The 20,530-nt window shown below is 37.2% G+C and overlaps 1 protein-coding gene across 15 annotated transcripts in view; it reads left to right on the top strand.

Moving 5' to 3' along the window:
- LOC117415248 (membrane-associated guanylate kinase, WW and PDZ domain-containing protein 2) overlaps window positions 1–20,530 on the top strand; it is a 302,693-nt gene that overhangs the window by 66,468 nt on the left and 215,695 nt on the right. Inside the window, exon 1 of one of the 15 annotated variants that reach the window (XM_059027158.1) lies at window positions 16,681–16,947. The exons of the other annotated variants lie outside the window; for them this stretch is intronic. The gene's annotated coding sequence lies outside the window, so the exon portion shown is untranslated. Of the gene's footprint in view, window positions 1–16,680; window positions 16,948–20,530 lie in introns of those variants that run through there. 15 annotated transcript variants of the gene reach the window in all.

Raw genomic sequence — 20,530 nt, 5'->3', positions numbered from 1 at the left:
TTTGCGCACCAAGGTACTAGACACCGTGCACACTGATCACTGTATGCACTGATGCGAAGTGAGGCACTGACGTACCGCTCGAGACTCTGAAGTACCAAAGGTTGAGCATGCACCGGGGGGCAGCTAATGCAGCGGTGCCTACCCTGATCACATATAGTCACACACCTGGTCAGCGCCCAGCTGTTTGAAAATTAAAATAAAAACAGTTAATTTTCGCAGCACAACACAGGCAAAGTGGGGTTGTGCGGCAGGGTCAACACACAGGTGGACACGCAACAACAACAGTTATTTATTTATATTTCGCCCAACTGTGCGCACGGCAGCCGGCGGAATCGCTCAATGGCGGGGGTACAGCAGAGAAACTGCGTTCTCCCCAAGAGTGTTTAGGCTTGAAAAGACACACACACACAGACTCCTTTAAATCAATACTGCACAGGCAGTCGCTCAAATACGACAGACGGTAAAGAAAAGACAGCCTGTAACGCAAGAGGCAGGCTGCAGAAGAAAGGAGAATAGGAGGCTTTATTTTAGAGCCACTGATTCCACAAAAGCGGCAAGCTAGCTTTCAGCACGAATCCAGGGGAACTGCAGTCGACTCGGAAAAGCTCTTAATTTTACACTCAGTTGCTAAACACAGAGGTCTTACCTTACCGTCTTGAGAGGCAAAAAGAGAAATGGCTTCCGTGGGCTGACAGGTTTAACCCCTCGGTAGGCGGGATCGAGGATGTCACCCCAGGAAGGGGCCTGTCTGCAGCTCTGATATAAAGAGCTCAGTAAATACCTACCAGTAGGCAGGCATAGCCCATAAGTATGTTGTGGTGGTCGTCTTCGAATTGAAAGGGAACAGCCCCTGGCCTTTTCATTTCATGTCTGCGTCTTGTGCTGTAATGATACGATTATTTTCTATTAATAGTTTGGTCATTGTTGTAGAAGCAGACACAGCAGTGCTGAAGCCTGAAGCCTGAAGCCAGGTAGCAGATAACAATATTATTACAGCAGTCTTTTTTTCTGCTTGGTCACGCCATGAAATTGCATTTAGCTGGAAAACATATGGCCAATTCATCTAAATTATAAAATGACTACAAACATGTAAAATATTATCGGGACTCTGAATTGCACTAGATTTACCCAGAAGAAAATATAGCTAATGTAATATGATGCTTTGCAAATTTGCAATAAAGCAGTCAGTAGAGGTGAATAAATACAGCACAGCATCAACATGAGTAATGGCTTAATACTTCTCTTCCTGTATTGCACATCATGTAATCAATCTACATCTCTTTTACAGCTTTTTGTAGAAATGTTATAGCATTCAACTTTCTTTTTTCAATTTAAAATGTTGCCTACACTTTGTTTCCCGATAAGCAGATATGTAACAGTTCTGTGTACTTCTCAATGGCAAAAATGATAATGATTTACACTACTGTAAGTATTAAGTACTCCTGTCTGTTTTTCAGTGTTTATTAGGTTCTTAAGTTACTCAATAGTTTGTTTCCTTTCTGTTTGAGGATGTGATGTAAATGTAAAATAAGATGAGTAGGAAACATGGCATGGACACTGTTTAGAGGCTTTTTACTGTTTTTAAGACATTTATCATCAGGAGTGTTCCTTACCGTTCCTACACTCTTGAACATTTCCCAGTCGTGTGCTTCCTGGAGAAGAGCATATGAAGAGCAGCGATTGGTTACTGAGAAGGAGAGCCAGAGTGGAAAAGCTAGCTTCAAGGAGTTGGGGTCCTATGACGCCAAGTCGATGAAAATGTAATATAGAAAGACCGCGCAGAAAGTCATGCTAGAAAGAAAACAGTGGGTTCAGTACGGATACGACAGGGCAGATAAGCAAGGACAACAATATAAAGTTAAACTCTTGATTTAAAAAACAAATCTGTACAAAAAATCCAAATACGTCATGTCCTTGAATCGGTTACCAATCCCGGATGTCGTGTGGAGGAGTAATCATATAGAAATATATTAATTATATATATATATATATATATATATATATATATATATATATATATATATATATAGATCTCAAAACACGTGCTGAATATCATTCTGCAACAAGTGAAAAACAAAAAAAAATCGATATGCAGCCCAACTACATAAAACATTCTCGTGGAAACACGTCTTTATTGCATGGAGGTTTTACTTAACGTATTTACCAATCTAGTTATGATGGAGCTGTATGGGAACAGTGAAAAAAAAAACTACAGTCTTCTGCAATCAGAAAATTTGTGGTAAACCCCGCTCTGGCTGCGTTGTGTGTCCGAGTTCCTGATAAGTGACGCTTTTGTGAACTTCGCAGTCTTATGGGAATTGTAGTTCGGCGTGGTAATATGGCCAGGCGCTGTAATGGCCAGGCGCTGTAATGGCGTAGCGCTGTTATGGCCAGGCGCTGTAATGGCGTAGCGCTGTTATGGCCAGGCGCTGTAATGGCGTAGCGCTGTTATGGCCAGGCGCTGTAATGGCGTAGCGCTGTTATGGCCAGGCGCTGTAATGGCGTAGCGCTGTTATGGCCAGGCGCTGTAATGGCGTAGCGCTGTTATGGCCAGGCGCTGTAATGGCGTAGCGCTGTTATGGCCAGGCGCTGTAATGGCGTAGCGCTGTTATGGCCAGGCGCTGTAATGGCGTAGCGCTGTTATGGCCAGGCGCTGTAATGGCGTAGCGCTGTTATGGCCAGGCGCTGTAATGGCCAGGCCCTGTAATGTCGTAGCGCTGTAATGTCCTACGCAGTGATGTCAGCACGGTTTTGAACTTGCTGTTATTTCATGTAACCAACATGAGTAGCACAGCACAATATTATAATTAAAAATATATATATACCGGTATATAGCAGCAAAAATAAAACACGAAATGGCCATGGAATCTTGCTGTTTACACAGCACATTTTTAGTATTTTTTTTTTTTTGTCATTTTAAAGGAAACTGGCATAACTTGCTAGTGTAATCATGGTCACAGTAATCCTGAGGTTTAAACTCCTAATCTGCTGAATCAGTGTCATATCTTTTGATGGATTAAGGTGGATCTAAAAAGCCATATGTATTACAGTTTAAACCTCACTTAGCATGCATGACAGGATGTTAAATGAAACAAGTAAAAATACTAATAAAAAATAATTTTAAAAAAACATAAATTGTGCTATGTACAGCTTTTGAGATGGAAATTTAAAGTGGGTGTTGCTGAAACTAAGTGCAACTAAATGAGAAGTTAACAATAATTGTGTATGCAACTCCACCTAGATCGCAAAGTTTATTACATATGCTTTGATTTCAGTTAACTCATTTGCAAATATAAACTCATTGTTTCTTTGTTCCCAGGCTGAACCTTAATCAATAATGTACAGATAACTGTGATATAGCTAGCACTGAATACAGTTGTGTTCTAATAACATATTGTTCAGCTTCTGAATTGTGTGTTCAAAGTCCACCTAGATGTAAATTTCATAATTAATAATACCACTGGAACCTAAGAAGGAGTGCTATGGTAAGTATACTTTTAGTGTAATCCCAGCCTCTTGGCTTTTATATTGTCCTAATATTATTAATTTAATACAATTTCAGTAATAAAACAGCAAAGCTATGGTGGTGCAATCGGCAACCTAATTTCTTATTCAATTATCGCTTATCAACGATAATCGATGCATTGACGTTTTATTTTCCAAAATAAAGAACACACATTAGATTTTTTTTAACAGAGAGATCCAATAACTAAAAACATTGTGGTGCATAATAGTTAAACAAAAAGGCACTACTTACATTCAAATTAGAACACTTCCGATTATATAAAAAGAAATACAAAGGACTTGAGTTTTTAACAACTGAAAAAAAAAAATTATGCGTGTGTCCATATCAAATGTCCCTTTAACATTGTAATAATAATAAAAAATACTATATTGTAACAGAAGTAATTTATATCTGAACTATGGTTGTTCATTTATTGTTAACACGTTATGTCCAAAAGCAAAGCAAAGCATTTGAATTAATCTCACAAATCCTGACTAATTTAACTATTTTACTAAATTCCGTACATGCCAACAGTCCCTATATGGTCAGGACAGTCCCGATTTCCTAGCAAATATTATGCGTCCTGATGCATAGGAAGAAAGTCCCAATATTTACCCATAGAAAAAAAAATCATTTATTCTGCACAGTAGAATTAGTGTAAACCACACGCTGTGCTCTTCGTGTGGCTGACACATCTGCTGATCACTAACTTATACAAAGGTAAGAACACTTCATTATGTCTGTTTTTACTGTCACGATGGTCGTGTTGAGTTGGGGGGGGGGGGGGGGGGGGGGGGGGGGATACGTCTATTATATGATAATGAGTGTTTTTTGCATATGACTCCTCCCATGTGTATGATGCGTATGACCCCCCCGAGATAAGCGTCCCGCTGAACAGTTTACAAATGTTGGCAAGTATGAAATTCAGCTTTTTTTTATATAATATTTCCATATAATCCAAACACTACATGCTTTGAAACAAAAGGAGGTAAATCGGTTGATTTAGTAGATTTAAAAAAAAACAAAACCAAAAAAAATTGCCTTAATTTTTTAATCAAGAAAATGTGACTACAATAGGCCTACTTCTGATTTGGCTTGTCCAACGCGAATGTAGAGACCCAAAGTGTGTATCCTAGCAACATGCTAATCTACCGTACTAGCAATAAAAGAAGCTCACTCTCACACACTCAAGGTTTTAATGCAAACCAGCAAAAGGAGACTTCAAACTCGGTTCTAATTTGATGCATCGATTCACCAATATGTTATCGAAGCTCTGGAAATTTAAGGACAGATGATCAATAATTGATACATCAATTAATTGTTGCACCCCTACAAAGCTATTATACTTATGTTTATTGTTTCATGTTTCTTGGTCGACAAATGATTCACTAACTAAACCTCTTTACGTTATCTTGCGGAAAAGTTGAAACAGCATTGAGATTTCAAGTTTGGGGTCTTTAGGGAGATTGTCTCCTGAATTAGCCTATATTCATTACATTACAACAGCAGTAGATTTGTAATAAAAATTCAGCAAGGACGGCACATTAAGTGTAAGCATAAAACTTATACAGTGCGTGTTTGGAGAAAGCAATTACTGTTAGATCATTACAGAATGCACCTGTCGTTATGTCTTTAATGATCTAGTTATGTTGCAGAATGGAATTCAGCAGAAAATATGATATTTTTTCCAGAGAGGACAGTAAATGACTCAACAGCATATTAACTAAGCATTGTGTCAATGCTCCTGCCAGAATCACTCAGAGAAAATTATTGTTCAGTCAATTATAGGGTGCACTGGTGAATTATTAATGGAATGACAATTATATTTTGTAAAGCAAATGTTGAAACAGTTAGGGACTAGTGTGCAGAACAGCCTAACAGGAGTAGTGCTGGTAAATTCCATTTGAAAGAGTTAACTATTAGATTTCTGTTTGCTTGCAGGGTGCAGATTGAGTGAAGCACACACGCTTTTTGCCTTGTACCCTGTAAAAAACTAAAACTCTGTGCTCCACAGATGATTCAGGTTCTGTTCAAAAAGAATACAAGTTAGTGTTTTGTTATTGAGTTTATTTTCAGTCCTTCTATTTAACAATTGAGTGTTCAAAGTTATAGATGTAAGTTAGTTACAGTAGTAACATGTTCCTTCCCACTACATGTCATGCGTTCAAAGTTACATTGACCAATGAAAAACGACCGGGAAGACATGTGGATTCTTGCAGTTCCCTGAACAAAATGGAAAATCTAATTGTGTGTGTCGCCAAATTACTTTATGATAAATCCAACAAAGATTACAAAGACTTTGGGGAAAAAAAAGAAAACATTTGGAAAGACATTGCCGCAGACTTGGTTATGAATGATATGTATTATAAAACATGAAATTATGAACTGATAGCATACATAAACACGCGGATTTTGTGCAGTATAGGTTATTACAAGCATATACTTTTTATATAAATTGTAGTCGAGGAAGTAAAGAAACAGTGGCCTAACCTGGAGACACATATCAGAGATACACAGAGAGTAGTAGAAGGTCATTGATGTAAAATATTTTCTGAAGCTCATTGTAAGCTTACCAGCTTTTAAATATATTTATTACAGGAGTGAGTGTTTGATAAATTAAATATTGGTCATATGGTTTCTGATGCTATGACAACTGTGTTGTGTATTTTTTTAAATTTTATTATGTAGTATTTTACTATTACTACTATTTTACTATGTGTTTTTTAATTTTATTATGTAGTGCATAATAACATTATTATAGATCTAGTAGAAACGTAATAATTAGCAGATGTTTTAACTTCCATCAGCGTTTGTTGATCATTAAGTTTATACTACATTTAACATTTTTTTGTGTTCTAAGTTATGTACAACAGAATTGTATTTTATTTTTTATTAAAATACTGAAACTATACATATTTACTACAAAGCCTCTACTGCACATCAGCGCTCTGAAGTACGATATTAACGCATCTAGTGTGAAATTGACTGATGCACGAACGGGTCCAGTGTGCAATGGCCTTTAGACTAAACACTTAGAGTGAATTTTAAACCTTTTATTTTTGCTTTGGATATGTCCAGATCAATGCATACAAGGTGTTTTTTGGGACATTTTTTTTTTTAGAATGCTGTTCAATGGCCATCCTAAGTACCTCAGAGTTAAAAACGTTTAAAAATCACTGGGATATTTTTTTAATTATTCAGAGCAAAAGCCGACATAAAATAGCTTGAACTTGCATCAAAGGTTAACTATATGGGTATACCATAGATCCAAAGCCTGGGTGATTTTCTGAAATGTTGGTGTTTGTTATTGAGATAATAGCTAAGCAGTATCCCGTACTGTAATTGCACAGCAGATGCTTCATTCTTGACATAGTAAGGACCTTTGATGTACTAATTCAATCTGTTAATTGGCTTGTCTCACTTTAGGTTTCTCTTTTCTAACTGGAATTCATGTATACAATCCTAGTTTTAGGTTTGTAATACAGTAGTCCCTTTCTAATACAGGCATTGTTATGCCGTACAGTCGGAAAAGCTGGGCACAGCATTTGTCCCCCAGTAATATCCAGTTAAGTGTGATGCTAGGTCACTGTGAACTGCATGATCCAGAGAGACACACTGAAAAAAAAAAAAACGCTGTTATACTGACCCCAAAGACAGGATGAAAATAAATGGAAGAACAGATGCAAGTAGCAACTAAATCACTAAAATTAAGAGGGCATGTAAACACATACTCTACAGAGTTTAAACTAACTGTGATCGATCAGTTGGAAAGGGGTGAGACGCTTTCAGAAACACTGATGGATTCCAGTGGTTCCAAATGCAAGATGTAGATTAATAATTAAAATGAATTGCTTGTGCAAAGAAAGTCTGACACATACCAACAGAGAACAAAAGGAGCAGGTAGGCTATGTGTTTTACTTGCAGCCATGGATACACTGTCAAATGTTATGTGTACAATTATTTATTTCTGTAAAGTGTGTGCAGTATATGTAAGGTACTGTATAGCAGGGTGTGATTTGATGGGGGGGGGGCGGGTATGGGGGATATGGGGGGGGTTGGTTTCCCTGGCTCTGCTTTTTTTTATCCGTGGGACTGCACTTTCCCAGGGAAATTTTAAACATATTTTAAATTATAAATGTATGCTGCATCATTTTTAACTGATCTAAGCACTTCAGACCGTGAGATGAGTAGCATGTTGTATTCACCGTGCAGCCACCCAGAGCTGCAGCATCGGAGGACAACGCAACCCTGGGCAGCTTACAGGCAAGCCCACAGGCGCACGGCCAGACTACAGGGGTCGCTGGTGCACGGTGAGCCAAAGACACCCTGGCCTTTGTGTGAATGCGGGACCTTTTTTGTGTCGTTTTTTAAAAGCCAGAAAAAGTGCACATTTTTTCATTTAAATGGATATGTAAACTACATGTATGCTCCAGTTTATTTTTGCTTATTAATAAACTTATTTTTATGCAGCTTGCATAATCGGAAAGAAAATGTCTCGGTGCTGCTAAATGCACCACCTGCAAGCCACCCAGGCATTGTCTTTCTTCTGGATGTCTTTGTAGTTGTTTAATTTGCAATAATATAATAATTAACTTGTTTTCAGGCCCTATTTTAACGACGTGAAATTTTCTCAAAGAGACATCGCTCGTGTCTGGTGTGGATACTCCCATTTGACTGCAGTGACTGCTAAATTATTCGCTCACCTCCCTCGCATCGCTTGTATCCAGTGTGGATGCAGCTTTACTTTAATAAATAATGTCATTACATTTTTTTTTATCCAAATGCAAAGTATAGTGTTTTCATTTTATAATCTGGATGAGGTAATTCATTTATTCGGTTAAAATGTATTATTTTAAATAACAAGGCTCTTCAGATGCCCTAGTCTTTTTGTCACCTGATCTACAGTACTATAAGTTGTCTCAATTCTTGATGATATCATGGGGCAAGTACAGCATGGAAGAGGAGGCCTTGGTCTCAGTTCAGCTCCTCCTACATGGGACAAAGCAGCCCCAGCTCAACGGAGGAAGCTGGTAGTCAACGAGGTGCAAAAGCAGGAGAGGATGAGGTGCATAAAGGCAGTTTCCCAGGCTAAGTAGGGAAAATGGACGAGATGGGAGAGTGTGGAACAGTGCAAGATCGGCTAGTGAGATCTATGAACAATGGAACAGAGCAGGATCAGTTTCCTCATCAGGTCAACATATGATGTTCTCCCATCACCACAGATCCTTAATCTATGGGTATGAAAGGATCCGTGGTGTCCTTTGTGTTCATCGCCAGCTACATTAAGACACATTTTGACAGGATCTAAGGTGGGTCTTAGCCAAGGACGGTTTACTTGGCATCATGACCAGGTAATGCAATGTTTGGCCTTAGCATTGGAAGACAAGCGCAACATGACCAACAGGTTGCCACCAATGTCAGCAATATATGACACACTAAGAACAACATTCCTCCGTCCAGTGGAGCAACCTCCAGGAAAAGGTATTAAAACCAAAACCCGTCTAGGACAACTGGAAGCTGCTGGAGACTGGAAAATGCAGGCAGATGTTGGACAACAGCTTATTTTCCCATCTGAGATTGCCACCACTAACCTTTGACCTGATATTGTTTTGTGGTCTGGATCAGCACGCCTTGTTCACTTGGTAGAGTTAACAGTGCCATGGGAGGATGCTGTAGATGAGGTGTATGAAAGGAAGAAACTTCGGTACACTCAACTAGGTGCTGAAGTGGAACAGCGAAGATGGAGAGTCCAGGTTTACCCAGTGGAGGTAAGTTACTCCACAACCCGGTTTCTCAGAGACATCGGATTCAGTGGTCAAGAGTTGCGACACATAGTGAATAACTTATCTGAAGCAGCAGAGAGAAGCAGCAACTGGCTCTGGTTGAGACGAAAAGATTCTGGTTTGGGACCTCAAACACAGTAGAAATAAAAAAAAAAATATTGATGTAAAGGAAGGTAAGTAAGCTGGGCTTACGGAGGGGGTTGATGCTGGGATGCCAGAATCACTGTCGAGCCGTCTGAAGGTGTCGTGGGCTTGTCGACGAAACACCAAGGATGGAAGGTGCCCACTTGAAGACCCCAGAGAAGTATCCTACTCAGCTCAGTTCAGACGGTGGTCATGCTGTTGTGCTAGGGAGGCCGCACTGTGGTTGATCCCTGGAGCCAGCATTGCAGCCGTTGTGTCTGCTGATGAGCCAGCGAGGCAAAATAGGCTGATCACTGGAGCCAGCATTGCACTTCAGCCATCAACACTAGGCCGTAGGATATCTACATCATCAGATGGAGGGAAATACAGATGGATCACATTAGTTTACAGTAAAATAAGCTATGTTAGTTGGTGCTTATCTTTTGGATTCCAATGTTAGCATGGAGTTTTAACACCTGCTCTCATGTAATGAAAATCATAAACATAAACAGCATGGTTAATTCAGGGAAAGTTACATTTTGGCTTCACTATATGTGCATTATAGAGAGGGAGTTATTTTATTTTGTATTTTAGTCAGATGTTTGTTATGTGTCCCGCGGCGCCCCCCTCCCCTGTTTATAACGCTCTTCGGTTATAACGCTCATTTTGTGTGTCCCCCGAGACTCGTGTTATAGCGAGGGAGCACTGTATATTCATTTTAAAAGCAATATACAGTTACAGTAATGTTGATTTAAAATAGCCAGGTAAAATTAGTTGTGTATAAATCCATATTCCATAATTAATCCTTTAGTAAACCCTTCTATAGCCACAGTTCATAACCCACATACAGAAAAATGCTTACCTCTGAATAGATAATCTGTTGTTTCTTTTCTCTAGGTTTTCACAGAAAGGTGAATGCAATATAGAGGCTTCTAAAAGGTTGTCTTTTGGTTTTGTAGTAAATGAAATGGATAAAGAAAGCTTGTGTCCACCTTAAATACCTTGGAATTTAAGTAAAAATGTATCAGCCATTCCTGGCCTTGACAGCAACAAAAGAAGACCTAAATTCCTCAGAATGAGCATTAATTAAGAATGTAATTAACAGCCATTCTTTCCTTATCAACATTACATTATTAGCTTTCTCAGTGTGTAAACTCTTACAGGGTGTTGAGACGATTCATATTGGCAACAACATTTCTGATTAATGGTAGCTTTTTGTAATGAGTTAACTTACTTGTCGATGTTGGAAAAATAAGAGCCTAAAGATATTGGACTAAAACTGGAATTATTTAACACACATAGTATGAATTTTTCAGTATATTTATTGTATGTTTTAACATTTTCTAATTTTATTTTATGAGCATGTTAATCATTTATAACGTTTAAACACTCAATCATAATTTATTCAGTAGTAGTAGCAATATGCTAAAACAAACTTTTTCAGTATGTTTGTTGACGGAAGAAATTAAGATTTATCGTTTACATTTTTTTCTGGTATTACTGTACTATTAATCATGTTAACATCTAGATACTGTAGAGCTACCAGCAGTAGAAAGACAAAAATCTGATTGGGCTGTCCCTACACCCAAAGCCACTGGGAAAGACTGGGAAAGGTGCTTTAGGTTGTGTATTGCAGTAACAACTAATGGATTTTTGGACTTGACCCAAGGACCAAAATGTGCTGAGCAGACATGTTTAACACTTCACATCCGTCCAACACTTTTTTTATACTTTCATTAATTTTTTGATCAATAAAATATGAGAATACAGCTCTGTAACTTGACAAAATCCTCCACTGTCCAGGGACAAAAACTTTTCAAAAGTGTTAACTATTTATAGAGAAGTGATGTCACAGCTGAATTAAGAAGCTGTACCTAGGTGCAGCCCGTTAGCAATGAGCTCTCCATGGCTTTCAAAACGTTTTCACATCAAATATTCATGGCACTCTTCAGAAATTCATGTGGAGAAAACATGGCAGCTTCTGTGCCTCGGCACAGCATCTACTCATTTTCAAAGCTGAGCAGTTGAGCAATAGACTGAAGAATAGTACTTTTTTTTTTTTTTTTTTTTTTTAAGGTTTCTTCATTGTAGAATGAATAGTACAATATATGACTTACAGTACAGTAACATATGGCTGCCTGGCTCACTTTATCAAGGCTGTTTGCCAATCAGATTCGGGGGAAAGCTATATTTGATTGGTTTGTTTCCATGCCACTTCCTTTCCCTCTCGATTCCTCTAACTACAGAAGGAAGAAGTCAAGTAAACCAATCAGAGAAATTTCTATGTGGAACAAAAAAGAACATCACTGTTTAAAAGACCCCGGTGTCCAGAAGAAATGTTGTGAAGGATTATACTGTAGTTATAGTATATGTTAATAACCACATTATAAGAAAGCTCTTAAAAAAATGTAGTTTTCTTCTGAACGCACTGCACATTGTAAAACTTAAAGGCATGCCTTTGACTTCTCAAATTAACCTTCTGCTTGTTACCAGATGAGTCTTTTTTGTTTCCTGCTTACATAAAATAAAAAGATTCAAAATTAATTTCTGTGTAAATCAGGACAGTTGCCTAACTCATACAGTACTGTATAGTCTAACACTATAATTTAGTGTAATGTTATTACTGTAAAGTTATTTTTATGATTTTATTAATGTAGACTAACTGAATGACATAACTGGAATTCAAACCCTTCTTGCATATACAATTAATGTGCTTCGCTGCCAATGCAGCTGTACCCTGGCAGTTTGAACTTCAAATACTGTACATATATATATATATATATATATATATATATATATATATATATATATATATATATATATAATTTTATTTATTTTTTTGTAAAAAGAAGTGTGAAAATCCGGTTTTGCCAGTCAGTGGGCTGAACATTATGCCGTCAGTGGGCTAAGAAAATGGCATTAGAGGTACGGTAATCAAAAACACAGCTGATACAGTTTATGTGATATTCTTTTCTTAGACATGAAAAATTCAAATATGAAATATGTTTGAATTGAATCTTTAATTGTAACGCAACTACAACTGCCGCAAGGATGTGACTGTTTAAAATAAAACCACAGCGAGTGAAGCACTGCAATTATTCCAGTTATAACATAAAAAATTTTTTTTGTAGACTTCAACATCACATTCCTTAGGTCAGTTTATGAGCTCTGGCACCAGGGTTTAAGAAGGCATTGCTAATGATTCATGAGTTCTGTAAGCATTAAATACCAGAATGCAAGCTGTCTAATGAAAAAAAAAAATAACCACAGCATTAAAATGTTTGTAACTATTTGAAAAGGATGACTTATCCAATGTAATAACTTTTATATTTTCATGAAATTTCCAGTATCATATGTTGATTAATTGTTCCTTCAAAAAACACAGATAAGCATTAGGCATCATATTATTAAACACATAAATAGAAAATGTCCCTGGCTCGGATGAAATTTATAAAAAATAGTTTTATTACTGTAACTGGGCCCATATTGTATGTGAGTATCTTACTATCGGCTGGTTGCACTAACAGAAGGGGCTGATTTAAGTGCTCTTGTTATTATAAACATACAGTGTATATATAGATTAAATGGCCAGGCATTTTTCAGTCCACAGTTTGTGCTGTCTCCAATTAATTGTTCATTTTATTATTTAATCCTACTAAAAAAAGAAAAAAAAGGTTTTTTTTTCAGCATCACAGCTGGGATTGCTGCACTCATCCTTGTATGGTGATAGTTGGCAATTAGTATTTGATATGCAGGCATTTAGTGTTGGGCAGCATCTGTGCTGTGCTGCTCCTGCCATTCAGATGATCATAGAATGGGAGCTTTAACACATGTTCATATTTTCCTTATCAAGTCAGTTTCTTCCTTTTTAAATACTATTGTGTGATCATCACCTCTCGGAACTGTTGGGAGCTTTTGCTCAATTACAGTAAAACAAAAATACTTGTGCATTTGTTTGAATGCATTGTTGACGCTAAATTGAAATGCATTTGATGGATGTGTTTGTTTGCTGTTTTCTTAATTTGTATTGCCAGTGCTCTCTGAGACCACACTATGTAGCTCTGCACTGCCTCCTTCTGGGAAAGCTGTAGACTTCCTTCGATCAGTGACACCTGTTGTAGTCAGAGCATGTAAGGGGAGTGGAGCGCTCATAAACGCCGCTTCTCGCTCTCTTCCTCTTTTGAGACCGCTTGCTCCAAGGCTTTTATTTACCCAGTCCGCTCCACTCCGGTGCTTCTAATTCTGCAGCCAGCTCCACTCATGGTCCGCTCCACTGTTAGTGTAAATCGCTTCCAAAATGTGTATCTCGCTATCCCACACTTTTTCACTATTCCCTCATCAATTCATTTTTTTTTATTTATGGATTATTACCCTTTTTTCGTATGTGCCACTGAGGGGTTGACTTGCTCACTCTATTTACTGATAGTGTCACACAGAGAGAGAGAGTCTCTTCTGATCAGCCTACTGAAATTTATGATCTAAATTTTAAAAGCAATTCAGCAAAGACTAAGATTAAAGAAAAGTTTAACCAGCTTTGTTAAACACCACATGAAAACTTTTTATTTTACTTCTCAGGAGTTGGAGCGGGCATTGGAGTGGCAGAGGTGCCAGAGGCTTTCCACATTCACGCTCCGCGAGGAGCTTCACCCTCTCCGCTCCACTCTCCTAGCAAAATGGTCCCGCTCCACTCCTCGCTTCAGTCGCGCTCCGCTCTGCTCACATGCTCTGGTTGTAGCTGCTCTTATTGCAGTTATTAGATATGATGTAAGATAACACTGCCCATGCAGTCACTGGAATAAGGGTATTTTCTTTCTCTTTTAATCATGTTGTTTGTTCAAAATAAACGCTACCACATTTTTTAACTAGTTTTTACTAGTTTTAGTCCTTTTGTCTCTTAATGCCAGATCCTAAAATCCTAAAGGGTTCAATTGTTTTCATAAATTACCATTAATAAACGTTGAGTATCATCTTAGATTTTTCTCAGCTTCCATTTAATAATGTAATAATCCATGTGGTGCTGATTTGTAAATATTTTAGTACCTTTTGGTTAACTGGTTACCAGTACATAGTGATGTAATTACTGTACATTTTGTAATACATCACATATTTAAATAATGCATGATTTTTAAAAAAACAATAATACAAAAAAAGGGAAATCGCTTGCAAACATGTTTTTGTTCTGTTATATAATTGTATTGTTTAATCCTGCTAAAAAAAAAAAAAAAAAAGGTTTATAATTTCCAGTACCACAGTTGGGTTGTATGTATGCAATTAGGCCCGACAGTCCATCTGTATACGTGAAGTCATAGATGAAGTCAAGTGCCTCTAACCCCCGAGAAGTCTGTAAATTCAACGTATACGGACGTGGTACTGGAAATTAGATTAAACAATAAAATTATATAACAGAATAAAAAAAACATGTCTGCAAGCAATTGGAACATGCAAAATATGATATTGTGGACGTTGCCATTGAACACCGGGGGGGCAGAGTTGAGACAGCACAGAGTTCTTTTTTTCCCCTGTCACTAGCAGTGCACACACTGTTTGAGCAGAACAGACAGGAGGAATAAAAATAAATACAATGACGTCTCGGACTTCAGTAACTTTTCAAGGTGTGTCTGAGAGGGGTGGATAATGTGCAGAAGTGTATTTTTGTGTTTTTCTGTAGGTTTACAAACTGCTAAAAATACATTATTTTAAGTTACAAAGTCAGGGTAACTGAGTATAAAGAGAGGTGTTTTTTTTGTTGCTATTTTCCAGTTCATTTAATTCTTCATCCAAATCGGTATGTCTGCTTACTACTTTGGGATTTTTTGCAGGTAATTGGTCACTCGGTTTCATAGTTACAGCTGTACATCTGTAACTGTAAAAGCAAGATGGCTACCTTCCGATACTTTAAATTCTGTGAGGCAGCGCAGTGATTTAGAATATGTGACGAGGCTCCAACTGTCCAACTGGAACCTTGCTCAGCCAATCACATTGCTTGTTTCACGTTCCATTGCCAGCCCTGGAGTATTATATATCAAAATATAGCGGTAAATAAATATAGCAAAAATGTATCAATAAACAAATATTCTTGAATATAATAGAATAATGGATGAATACAATATGAAGGTGTTTGTCAGTATATCAGAATGTTGTCACTGAAAGATTTCTCCACTATCAAATCAAATACAGTACTGCATCTGTTTTCCACAAACTACACACACACACACACACACACACACACACACACACAGGCGCACACGCACACCTCGGGCCTCTAATATGCAAATAAGTGATGTGTAATTGGTCAGATGCTAAGAGTGTGCGTGTTGTTGTTGTAAATAGCTACCTGTGTGAACTCGCTGAACAATACAGTTACTTGCTAAGTTTCTTTAGCTTTGAAAAGATATTTGACTTGAGTGCATGGAGTCATGGATGTAACTATTTAGTGTGAATATAAACGGTTGGGATTTATTAAATATCTGAAGCAGTAGCGCTGCTATCCCAGTATTTAAAGAACATTGCATTAGTCACTAGTTTACACACGAAACACATCCTAATGTAAAACTAACTACACATTTCGTTAAATTTTTTGTATCATTTCACAGGTCATGTATTATATTGTGTTATATCTTATTTTATCCTTTTTTTCCTTTTGAACAACTTTATTCTGCGGCGGGTCAAGTGTTTTCTGGTAGAATATTCCTTTAAGGAAGTTTGCCTCCTTTAATAATGATATACGTTGTTTGGAGGTATTATGGTTCTGCAAATAAAAAACGATTTTAAGCGCAATGATTGTTACTTAAGTTTTGCTCAGCAGGCCGGTGTAGAGTGTTTTTTGTACAGGGCAGTGGGCTAACAAATGTGGGATTGTAGTCGTTAATGTTTTTCCGAATGCAGATATAGGTATTTTATTTAGTTTTTTGTATGTGTCAAAATCAAGCAGTTTCATTTAAGTGTAGTATATTGTGATATGATTGGCTTTATATTAATGCAGCAGGTAAATATTCTATGGGTGTATTCATGCATTTTACTCTGCTGTTTTAATGGGGGGGGGGGGGTCCCCCCAATGTTCTTTGTGCCCCAGGGCACCAAGAAGTCTTAATCCGCCTTTGTAGTGCATTCATATCCTCATGCACATGTCAGTGCGTTTTCTTATGTCAGTTAGCAGAGTACATCTGTTAGAACGTTGGCAATTTTTACAATCTGCCAGAAAGCATCTGTATCACACAGCCACTTCTGTATCTGCTGAAGAGAGAACATCAGACAGGGGGAGCTGCAGGACCTCAATTTCCTCAGGATGAATTGGAAAAAAACCCCAGCTAATTCTGATAGGCCCCCAACCACAGAGCCTTCTTATGTTGCCTCCCAACAGTCTCCTCTCTCCTGTCTCTTATATTAGCAGGAACGGGGATGCTTCCACCAACCGCTACAAATCCTTAGATACAATTAAAATTGGAGCATTTGTAGAGGGGTAGCTAACCAAGTGAACAGGTCAGTTGGGGCATACCTGCAGAGCAGTACGGAACATCTGTGAAAACTGCAAAAGAGGTGCTTTTACAGCTTTTGTGATAGCTGTTTTAGTAGGAAGCTCAGTCAGTGGTGTGGGTGTTTTTGTATTTTTGGTGGTGGGAGCTAAATATACTTCGTTACAGACATGGGCTGTCTTTCATTTTAAGCAAAAAAAAAAAAAAAGGTATGTTTTGAATAGATTTTCTGGAGGTGGTTTAAGATGCATAAACATTATTAAGACTTATCTTACTTGTATCTAATTTCCATAGTATTATTTTTGCATGATTATTTAACTGGAAGCATGTGTGTTGTGGTAGAATCAGAAGGACTTTTTAACTGAAGTCATTGGAGCTTTAGTGCTGCTAAATATGTTAAGGTTTGAAGTAAATGCTGTGTATGAAAACTGATCATTGGCAGCAGTTTAATTGTTAAATTTGCACAAGTTCATTTTGTTGGTTCTGGGAATGGAAAGCTGTTCCATTAGCATGTTTTTCTTTATAGCAGTTACAAGACGATTACAATTCATTTTGATGGGATTCTGCTATAGTAATGTGAAACTGTCAGGTTTCATATTAAATGCCAATCTTTTGTTGTCTGCTTGATAGTACTGATAATATTGCTGGAAGGATGGAAGACAATGAAATGGAGTTTGTGGAAAGATTATGTTTAGAATGACAATAGACATTTAACTATTGGTTACCCAAGATATGCGCTACACTAGCCATTCTGTACAGTATGACTCAAAGTGCTTGCAAATATACATTTGTGTCATATTAGCCATGTGCTAGTTTGCCATGAACTGTTCTGTATATATATTGATGCATTTCTTTTTCATTATTATAATTATTATTATTATTATTATTATTATTATTATTTTTATTATTATCTTGCTTAAGAGTACAACTGTATTCATTAAATTGTATAGTTTTACTTAAAAGGCACCAGACATTTTTCATCCTAATAATTCATTTTTGCTAACAAGACACATTCTGTGACCTGCAGGGGAGAGGGGAGTGGGGTGGGGTGTATTGGAAGGTTACGTACTGTACAAATGCATCAGTAGCACAATGGACCTTGATAGCTTATATCAAGGTGATGGGAATAATATTAATGTCTAAAAATCGATCCCTTTCAGCCACATTTCTAAGGTGACAAAATAAATTTTCTTCTTTTAAAGATTTAAAAAAAATAAAAAATAAAAAAACTTTATCAAATTGCTTTCCAGCTTTAGATTGTGTTTCATATCTGGATCAGGGTTTAACTTTAAACATCAACTGAAAAACCCTAGGGTTCTAAACCACTTGTGACAAATGTGTCAAGCAGGAGAACTAGGAACCACAATTTTAAACGTGTGTTATCCATTCACTAATAAATACAGCAGACTGAACACATTCAATATAATGAGGGGCTTGTCAGTTTATTTTGCATTGTTTGGTGTGTATCATATTTGTCAGCCAAAAAAAAAAAAAAAACAAAAAAAAAACATAATGGGCAAACAAGAATGCTGTTCATTTATGTCTAAATCTGTCATTTTCGAGCTCATTCTTTTTATATACACTGTATCTTGCAGAAAGCAGTATACTTGCCTCATTCTTATTAATTATTGGCATCTGGTTGCTTCTAGAGTCTCAGATTTTATTTGGCATACCTTGTGAAGTTTTTCTTTCAGCATTTATTTGGGATGAATTTTACTTATAGTCTATTTGGCTACATTCCACTTTACTAAAGTATTCCGAATGGATCAGTGCGAGATACAAGTCAGGAAGGAGGGACATTGCCCAACTGGAAATTTTTTTCTTCTTTCTACAGTAGGTTATTTTATTTATTTCACACAGGGAAAGAGGTGAATTGACTAGCCATTTCCAGTGTTTTTCCAGTGTTTATTGGATATTCACAGATTATTCTTTGTATCGGGGTGTTTTGACCAAAAATCAGAAGCCTCAATTATAACTAAGGCTTGAATTTTTCGGGTATTATTTTTTGTTGAGTTCTGGGGTGTTATTATTATTATTATTTTGCAAAATCGGTTATTTTCAGTTACTAAAAATGAACGACACTCAAATGCATCAATTTTCAGTTCCCATGATACATTGCATGTACATTTTACTAAACAAACATTAACTTGCTGTGTTGAAGTGAGGATGTCCCCATTTAGGATTCAGGCAATTTAGAACTCCTGGATGCATTTTGAATCTGAGAATTGTGAGAAGTATTTTGTTTTAAACCCCATTACCGACCGCGTATCTATCACACTGTAATGTTGGGGTTCGGAGGTGGTGAAGAAATAACTATGTAAATAATTCTGCTGGCTGCAGACAGATTACAGTCGTACAATTGTATTACTGCAGCTCACATGCTGTACACTTTCCAACGTCTCTATTCAACTAACTTCCTGGTTTATCAATAAAGCTTATTGAATATAAGACTCTTAAATAACTTTATACAAACAATTAGAAGGCAAACATTAATGCACTACTGCAAAGCGAGTTTAACGTTAACAGACAATTTGAAATAATTGACTTCAAAAATAATCTTACAAACCTAGAGGTGGGTTTTTTTTTCAGCTACGAGTTGTTTTGTTTTGTTTTTTCAGCCCACCCCCAGTCACTCGAACGAGGTAAATTGATAATTAACCTTTGATTAGTAAACGCCTAAAAAAAACTATTCAAATGTGCACATATCTGGTATTTTTAAATTCGGGAACTCAGAGCAATTCAAGACTAATGTATTTTTACCTGTGGAACTAAAGCTGTCAATATTCCGCCATCTTGTATGACAAGTTACATGACAAGTTACATGACAAGCTATGTCACTCAAACCTGCTTCACCATTGGTTGACACCCTTATGACTAATCGGTCTCAGTCAGTCTTGGTCGGCAACCACCGCACGCAGACAGACTGATCACAACTGAATGAAACTGCGTCTGAAAAAGATTCAGCATGTTCAAGCTTCAAATCTGAAGACATCCCTACTGAAATCTGCATAATCTTGGTTTTAAGGGCACGCACACTGCTACGATTCACGAGATGAGTCGGGACGGCTTGAGTCGGGCTGTGTACAGCGGGCTTTAGTAATCTCAACAAATCATAAAATGACACTAATAACCCTACTTTCTATAATTACAAATGTAATATTTTTTACTAACATATTTTTGTTTTACTTTAAGTTACATTTGTTTTCATAATGCATGTCTTTAAAACCGGGATATGTAACCTAAATGAGGGGTCATTTTCAACACAGCCTCGATTTAACAGTATCAAATCCATGCCATTGTCTGCTCAAAATGAACAAACATAATAAATTAATCAACAAAAGCACGAAAACATCTTTTAATTGACTCACTTTACTGAATCAATCACTTTATTTGATCAAAATCCCACCAATAGTATTGAGACTATATTGACAATTTGTTGCAGGGTAGTCTATAGAAACTGCCCTGTTAGCAGGTGAGAAATTACATGTTCATATGCAGTTGTTATTTCATTACAGGTTTGTGCTTTTTTTTCTCCTTTTTTGTTCCTGTGTAAGGTCACTGATATTTTTTTTTTAATTGATTTCAGTGATGGAACAACCATTGAAGCACCTGAGGCACGCTTCCTGTGACTTCAGAATAAGTCCTTC

This window comes from Acipenser ruthenus, chromosome 7 (genome assembly GCF_902713425.1).
Source record: "Acipenser ruthenus chromosome 7, fAciRut3.2 maternal haplotype, whole genome shotgun sequence".
Taxonomy (NCBI): Eukaryota; Metazoa; Chordata; class Actinopteri; order Acipenseriformes; family Acipenseridae; genus Acipenser; species Acipenser ruthenus.
Note: the sequence above shows the minus strand (reverse complement) of the source record. Positions and strands in the feature narration are given on the sequence as shown.